Raw genomic sequence first — 9,480 nt, 5'->3', positions numbered from 1 at the left:
AAAATTAACATATACATAAATCAAAACGAAACAAATTATACAAGTATTATTGTAAACATCAAAAATAAATATCTGAAAGCCAAATATCAAATATAAACATATAACATAATAACAAAAAATCATCATGGGGAGAACTGTCCAACCAAAATCAACATTATATAAAGAAAAAAAAACATTTAATTACACCTACCTATAAAAAGAAAAAGGATTCAATTATCTTATCGAAAATGTGGATAGTCTCCCAACACTTCTTAACCACAAGCACACTTTTAAGGAAAAAAACAAATGCCACCTTTCGGCACAAACGAATACTCCAATATGCAAAATAAACAACGATGTACGTCACTCCGTACAAGGGGTCATTAAATTAGTAATAAGTTCCAAAAAATTCTCCAACGGAATAATAGAACTTCCAAACACACTTTCCCGAATTTTTTCTAACTTAGAGCATTTAGCAATCACGTGAAAAGCATCCAATAGCTGATCATCCTGACAATACATGCAAATTTCTCTGCGATAATTCTATAAAAAAAAAAAAAAGGATTCAATTATCTTATCGAAAATGTGGATAGTCTCCCCATATTGACTATTAGATATTACTATTAAATAAAAATTCTATCGATTTCAGCTCAGCGACATCATTTACTTTAAGGGTGCATATTAAAATATGCTGGCAAATAGCATAATTTTAAATTTACTTAATAAAACTTATTAAAATGTAAAAAATACATACATCGTATCGCTTCTACAACAAATTTAAAATTATCACAGCAACCGCGTGACATTGTATTATCCAATAAAAAGTAACGATCTAACGAGCCTATTATTAAAAATGCGTTATCGCACATCAATTATGTTTCGACGGATAGGTTACTTAATTTGAAGAAATATTAGCTATTCTTCTTGAATTTCTTGAAATCTCTACTCTTCTTAGTTCTTCAAACAAATTTTTCTCAATGCTTAATGAGAGAATTTCTAGCAATAAAAAAAGATTGTCGACTTTTTATTATACTGTATTTTTGTACTTTTACAAAATTTAATTATTTGAAATTCGTGGTTTAAAAACTTTTTTCAGATATGGATCAGAAATCTTGTCACAGATGCAAGAAGACGTTTAAAGATATTAGAAAACTCAACAGTCATCTAAGGAGGGACAAAATAAAGAGTAGTGGCAGGTATCGTTGCCTAACATGCAAGAAAAACTTTGTACAGAAATCGGCTTTAGACAACCACAGAAAGATTCATATGCAGGTGAAGCCCCATATATGTACTACGTGCAATAGAAGGTTTTCCGATCCTTCCACATTAAAGAAGCACGAAAGGATTCATACACGAGAGAAACCTTACAAGTGCACTAGCTGCAACAGAGGTTTCTCTCAAAGCGGAAACATGTTAAGACATGTGAGAAAAGTATGTCTTAATGTGTAAACAGGTAATTAATAATTTATTGAGCCATTATTAACGTTTATTGGAAATAATTACAAATCGGTGTTAATATATTTTCTAAATAAAATAAGTATAAACATTCTTAAATATAATTTCCTGAAGAGAAAAAAGAATGCAATCGCCGTTCATTTTAAAATGTCTATCTAAAATATGAACGATTATTATTATAATAATCATTTTATATATTTGCTTAATTCTTTGTGAAAATTGTTCGTGACGAATTTTAATGTCTTAAAATATTTCTCACATCTTTTTCCAGTTGGCGAGAGTTCAAGAAGATAATGAAGTTACGTACGGCATCTACGAAATCAATACAGTATTAAAGGACTTTTACGATAAAGTATTTTATCGCTCAACGAAAAGTACTTTGACTTTACTGTGATTTTAACGGGTATAAATTATAATCTGTATATAATTCCTACAGTGATTTTAAAAAATTGTTTTAATCATTTGATTTTTGTAAACAATATATGTATATTTGTATAAATGTAAATCTATAAATGAAAATGGTTTTCTTTGTTTACTATACACTCCTAGACCATTCGACCAATTGTTACGTAACTCGGCAGTTACATTAAAANATACATCTATTGAATTTCTATATATGAATTCCTAACTACATTCGATTTGCTGGTTTTACATGTACCGCCATCTATTAATAGGAAAGTTTTAAAAATAGTAAATATAATTCATACAAAAATGGATATACTGTAATTTAAAAAAACAAGGAAAAAAATATTACATTCACTTAATTACTGCGACAATATATCGCGATGTAGATGCGCTATATCATTAACTTTAACCCTTTTTCGCAACAGTTCATTTATTGTAACTTGAAAACTAATTAAATGTTACTTTTTAGGTAATTAAATGTACTGCGTTCATTCTAATGCGTACTTTTTTCCTCTCTCCCCCGATTCTTGGGCAATGGGGTCGAGTTAAGGATTCGCTATGAATTGCCAATATTCTGGTTTTTATTTTTTGTTTTATGTACAGTACTATGAGGCTGTTAGGAGTTCTAAGTTAATTATATTTTATTGAGAGTATTGGTGTATTTGTTTTATTAGATAAAAGAAATGCACGAATATTTCCAATAAAGTATAATTCACTTGTTATAACTTATAAGTTACTGGCTTTCATTGTTTCTAGGGGTGCATATACTTTTCGTTTCAGGTGGTCGATCTCCAAGATCAGTCTTTGTCACGTGATAAAGATCGCTTCTGTCATGTAATTGGCGGAAAGTATAAAAGTAGGATCGAATCAGATTTACTCCGTGAATGAAATTGCTCATAAAACGGCAAAATGGAAAAATGCACGCACGCCACATATTCTTGCCGTGCAATCTCACAAAATTGTCTCTTAATACTTAGTTTTTCCTCTCAGTTTATTGGATATTTTAATAATGTTTTTACTTACTATTTATAAGTTTAAATATCTTTCATTTCAACAGTAAAACATATTTCTTTGTTCTCAACTATAAGTTTGACTTTAACTGCCATCTTTAAACTTTTTGATCGGACTCAAACGATCCTACCAAATATTTTATACGACAATAGTGGAAACTTTTAATGTACCGTAGTGGCGACAGCGCTAATTAGTGCCATTCTAACGATTCGAGTAGAATACTATCACCACAGACAGACTGTGTAAAATCTTAACAAAATTTGATAAAATATTTATTTCGTTGCATTTTTTTGTCTTTATTATCTTAAAACATGAATTATAATTTTCTTTAGTAGGAAACGTGGATAGATGGTGATTTAAAGGAAGGAATAATACCAATAAAACAAATCAAATGCAATAAGAGTCAGATTTTTTAAATTAAAATGTGAGGTTTTAATTTTATTAAATTGAAACAATTTTTAAAATAAAACATTTTTACATTAAATTAAAACACATTAAACACAATGCATTTTGATATACATGATATATTTATGTGAACAGTTTGATCATACAAGTCATGGATAACACAATTATTAAATATGTGAAATCTTTAATTTAGCATTTTTTGTTCTCAGAAAACTTCCAGATAAATCATCATTTTTTGTCTCATATGCTTTAATAAGGACTTTGAAATATTTATCTGCCAATAATTTAATGCAGTTGTCACAGACACCGTTAATGTTTGCATTCTTTAAGAAATAATTAATTTAGTTTTAATTCCACATGTGCTCTAACAAAAATACAGTATATTATTAATAAAATTGTTCTGAAATATTTCTGAAGATAACTTTTTCCCACACTCGTTTGGATACAGCATTCTGCAATTTTCATAATATTTTTTCATTTCTATATGAAAATTTTTCATATCATAATCATTATTAAAAGATGATAATACATTTTTACATTCGGTATGGATTAATTTGCTACATGCCCATCCCATGTTTTTAGGGAACCTGTAAAACAGACTTGCGATCACTTTGTATTTTGTAATTAAAACAGCCATACATAGCGCAAATAACACCTCTTCCGGCCATTCTAATTATTGTGAGATATAATAAATTCAAAACTTTGTTAATACCCAAAAAACGTCTCCTTATACACACGGTACAAATTAAGTGAAGTGTAGTTATTTCCTCGAACCACTAGATGGCGGGCAGAAGCTTGTCGCCAGTTTCCACTATTGTAGTATAAACTATTTCAGTGGTTCTCAACTGGGGGTACATGTACCCCTAGGGGTACGAGCGTAAATTGAAGGGGTACATCTAATTTTATTATAAAATGTCTTATGTTAATCAATTTGCTGTACATTATTAACACAAGAAACAAGAAACAACAAAAACTTGCTTTAAAATATCCCAGTGTGAACACCGATTTCCCTTTTAACTTGTTTATCCACTTGATTTGCCTGTCTATTTGTGCCATTAGTGCCGAGTGAACCTGTAGTCTCATAAAATTACTGTTTAACCGAGCATTAATTTTAGAATAGAAAAAAAATTTTTTTTTGTTCTATAATTATTGCTCGATAAGATTGGGGCTTTTCGTGCTTTTACTGGACTAATGATATTAATAATAATGAGGCTTGGATTGTACCCCCAGAGCCGGCCTTACCATAGGGCGAATGGAGCAGCCGCTCCAGGCGCTAAGTCCTAGGGGGCGCCTCAGTGGTAAAGAAAATTAAAGGGTATAAATTAGGGGCAACCAAGGGGCGCCATAATAGGATCTCGCTCCATCCTAAAACTTGCCTCGGGCCGGCACTGTGTACCCCAACCATGCAATGCGTGTCACTGCATGCGCGCATTACTTGATATTTAGCAAATTTAGACGTTACATTTGTTACAAAAATTGAAAGATTCGTGTATTGTTCTGCACATTATAAATTCGCAGCCATTACTTGCAAGGTCGGTACGCAATTATAATCTCTAACAACGTGGGAACCAAATTTTGAAAAAATTGCTGAAGATTTATCGCAACAAATATCCCATTAAATTTTGTTAGAAATTATTGTAGAATAATTTAAATTTTCTTTATTGTTAATTATAATTATTTATTTTTAGGAAATGTAATTTATGCATGTATTGAAATGACTTCTGTGATTTTATATAATATACTTATCAAATAATAATAAATAAATGTATGTACCTGATTAAATTTATTATTATTTACGTAAAATAAGTAATTCACTTTTAGTTATAGTTAGTTAGTTAGAGTTTTTTTATGGCGCTCAGTTATAAGGGCTGTATACATCTAACGCAGTAATTATAAAATTTACATACAAAAATATAAGGGGTACTTGAGAAACAACTAATGGGCTAATGGGGTACATCAACAAAAAACGTTGAGAACCACTGAACTATATGAACCTACCTTCCTCTCAGATTAATTTAATTGCGATCCAGTTGATCCTAGATGGCGTTTGTATACGTGGATAGAGATTAAGGAACTTGCTGCTGCCTTATTTTATTATGATATGTATGAAAATAAACATGAAAAGCAAAATTCATATATGAAAATAAAGTTTGTTCTATACTTGTCATGGGGGGAAAACAGAGTTTATTAGACTTTTCAATTATTATTATTTATTTCATAATGTAAACAATCACAGGGACTGTTCACTCAGTAGTCGACCAGCGGGTTACACAATCGTTTATGGTGGTCGACAACTGGGTTTTCATTTATCAAGAGCCTTACAAATGTAGCAAATATGAAAGGATAAGCAAACTCAATAAGGGTTTTGCAGAAAATACACACTTGAAACACGAAGATCTTGCTATTTTCTAAACACCTGACAATGTCACTACATGGTCGACTACCACAAAGAATGCTGCACAATAATTTTTCCTATCACGTAGAGTGAGACAACCCGTTATTCTTACGTCATTGAGAATAGGGTCGCTTTATGATGTTTCCTGTGAGGATGGCTTGCTTAAACCTGCTCCAATGGACTAATTACGCAAGGATTGTTGCTTTCATGGTAGACTACTGGAAGCGGTTGGCAATGAAGTCCCCACCCTACAGATGATTAAATTATAGCCTTAATATATAGCCCCAAAATCCTACAGATTATTCGGCACTAATTAAAAATCGAATTAGTGATTTATTCTTATACTTAGCTGCATAGCTGTACAAAATTGATGTAGATGCCAGGGCGGATCTACATAGGGACTAATAGGGCTTAAGCCCTGGGCCCCAGTGTCAAGGGCCCACAAAAATTTAGAATTATCATCATGCATTTTTAATACTTTTTCATTAAAAATAAGCACTTATTGTATAGTAAAAAATAGTTATCATTATTATTGTATTATTAATATTAATTTATAGTAGACTATTGTTTTATTCTTAATCTAACAAAAAATGGAGCCCCATTAGACTTCAATATGTCCTAGGCCCCGAAAAACCTAGAACTGCCCTAAGTAGATGACTTAATGAGGTTTTAAATAGTTTACATATATGTAACACAATTGAAATGTATGTAAATATTTACTATAAACCAGCAGTTCCAAAAGTGTGCCGCGGCTTCCTCACAGAGGTGCCACAAAATGTTATAAAATTTTTAATGTCGGAATTTATGTACTTATTAGAATTTGACATAGGGTGCCTTGGGAAAATCAGCATTTAGCAAAGGTGTCTAGAATCAAAAAAGTTTGGGAACCACTGCTATAAACCATTGACTTTGAGTATTTTGGAGTTTCTCCTGTCATGGTTTAGATATAGAAATATAAATTATTTTGAGTAATCTCTTAAAATAAAATAACAAATGTTTCAATATTTTAGATATCTAATGCTTATATTCAAATCCATATTATTGATATAATTTATACTCAATTTATTCTCATTGAAAATATAACTTGAATACTTCTTATCGTGTACAGTGGTGCCTCGTATAACGTACGCCTCGAATAACGAAAGCTGCGAATAACGAACTTTCTGTTTGGCCGTTACGTGACTCGAGCAACGGACTGGCTGCGGACAACAGACTTTCCATTCGGCAGTTACGTGAGGCGACCAATGGACTTTCTACAAACAAGTGCAAATGATGTTTCCACTCTTTTGCCATTGCCAATGACAATCTGCTATTTTTATAATATATTAGTATTATTAGAATATATTATTAGTATATCTGAAGCACAGAGCTCCCGTTGGGATTCAGATTACTCCCTTGTTTATTACATACATCACCTCAGTGCAGGGTATTTACATTTATTCAAGTGTTGTGCAAATCATGGCTTCTAAAAAAAACAGAAAAGTGATTTCAATTGAAACAATGCAAGAAATCATCAGGAGTGAAAGTTGACGAAAACTTCCTTGTCAAATGGGGAGAGGTTCAAGAGTTTACCAACACTCATTATCCAAACAGAGCTGAGGCCAACAGTATCAATAATCTCTACAATGACACCCTTGCCCGTCATTTCCGACAGGTGTTGAAGAAGAGAGAGAAACAGACCACCTTGGACATGTTTTTCAAGAAGCCAGCAGGGAAAAAGCAAAGGATGGAGGAACAAGAGGAGTTGACCCTGCAAGCTCCAGTAGCCTCTCCTGAATCTGAATCCGATTAAAAAACAAAAAAAAGACCTGCTGTAATGTGTAAAAAAAGTGTACCTCCACCTCCTCCTCACAACATCTGACTACCCGGCATAATTGGTGACTGCTCCATTTTCATTTTTTTGTTATAGTACAGTACGGTTATTTTATGCTGCGGAACGAATTATATGTTTTAACATGTATTTCTATGGGAAAATGCGTTTTGTATAACGGACTTTTCACTTAACGGACGTGCACCTGGAACAGATTAAATACGTTATACGAGGCACCACTGTATATAATTATCAGCATCACTTTGCCATAGTATAGAGTATTTGCTCTTCTATATATGGGATTCTCTACATTAGAATTTTCAAGAAATATGAGAATGGTAAATTATGTTTTTGTAATTTAAGTATTTTTCATATTTACCATAACTATAAATCTGTATTCAAACACAGATATAAGTACATTTTGATGTATGCTGATTCATTTATTTTTGATCTTCATAACTGTCCATTAAAACTGTTTCAGATATTGTTTAAACTAATTTTAAGGAAATGTGCCAGCTTGTTCTAATCTTAAAATATTTTTTTTTTTAAAATATATTTATGTAGTTTCTATATATTTATTAATTATTAATCATTGCATCTTGAATATTTTATATTTGCAATAATTACAAATGTAAAATATTTTGGATGCAATGCTTGTGCTGATGTATTGTTAGTGAAGAAACTTTTTGACAGATTAAGCCCTAGAACAAGATGCATTGTCATCTTGGAAAATGACATCACCACAACCAAACATATTTTCAATGGAAGGAACAAGAAAGTTTTCCAAAATGGAAACAACATATACCTGGATATCAACATGCAACCCCAAATAACAACCAAGCTAGGAAATTTTGTCATTTTCTTTAGGTAGCCATCCTTATAAGCTATATCAGAATGGCACCAAACAAGTTTCAGCATCATCTCCATGATTAATACAAATTCTTGACTCATCACTAAATATCACTTTCATCCAGTCGTTTACAGTTCCTGATTTCCTTTGCTTTGTCTTATTGTAACTTTGCTTTCTTGTTTTAGTGTCAGTGATGGCTTTCTTTTTGCTTTTGTATATGAAAATCCTATTTATTTCAAACAATTTCTCACTGTTCTGTTACAGATACTAACACTTGCTTATTTCCAATTCCTATTCATCTCTTGTTGTACATTCTCTATTTTCAAAATATATTGCTTTTATTTAGAAAAACATAGTTACTTAGGACTAATGAAAACATATTAGTCAACCAGGAGACATCAAAATGTTAGGTTATAAAACTAAAAGTAATATATTAAAAAGCTTCTTTCCTGTATTATTTAATTACAAAAACATAGTTACTCAGAAATAATGAACAGGCTTACTATGTCCCGCTTTAAATGTTGAGAAATGTCTCAGTGTTTAAAGTAATTATATCGAGAAATAAAAAAATATGCAGTTTTTGTAGAAAGTATTAAATATTTTCTTTATTTATAAATGTTAGTGTAATTTTGACCTGTACCTTTAATATCAGACTCCCCTTGTATAATATACAAATTTATCACATTCCATTTAAAGCTTAATACAGCTTTAACTAATACTGTATTTTTAAATATTTATTAAATAATAAAATAAAAGCATTTTAGAAAATTGGCCCTCAGACACTTGACAGATATCTATGCAGACCCCCGAGGATCCACAGAATAGTTGCAAAGCTAAATCTTTAAAATTCCTTTCACTCATAATATTTACTCATTTCACAGGACAATGAGTCACAAGCTATCATGGTGAAAGTACAGTTACTTAAAAACACTAAAAAGTCTCATCATCTACAGTTTGTGCTGAATTTCACTCATTTTCAATTTCAGATTAAGTGTGTTACTGTAGAAAAATGTTAAAGTTACAGCTGAGATGGAGATTTTCATTATCAGTTTCTCAATTGAAGTTTACAATTTTATCTCTGTGAATCTATTTCAATAGTAGAAATATTCAAAAATTTTTCACAGGAAACCACAGTAAAGAAGGAACCCAAGAATAAAAAAAAAAATTGTT

This window comes from Centruroides sculpturatus, unplaced genomic scaffold (genome assembly GCF_000671375.1).
Source record: "Centruroides sculpturatus isolate CEXI.00-Female unplaced genomic scaffold, Cexi_2.0 scaffold272, whole genome shotgun sequence".
In the NCBI taxonomy this organism is placed as follows: Eukaryota; Metazoa; Arthropoda; class Arachnida; order Scorpiones; family Buthidae; genus Centruroides; species Centruroides sculpturatus.
This window is presented reverse-complemented; position numbering follows the sequence as displayed.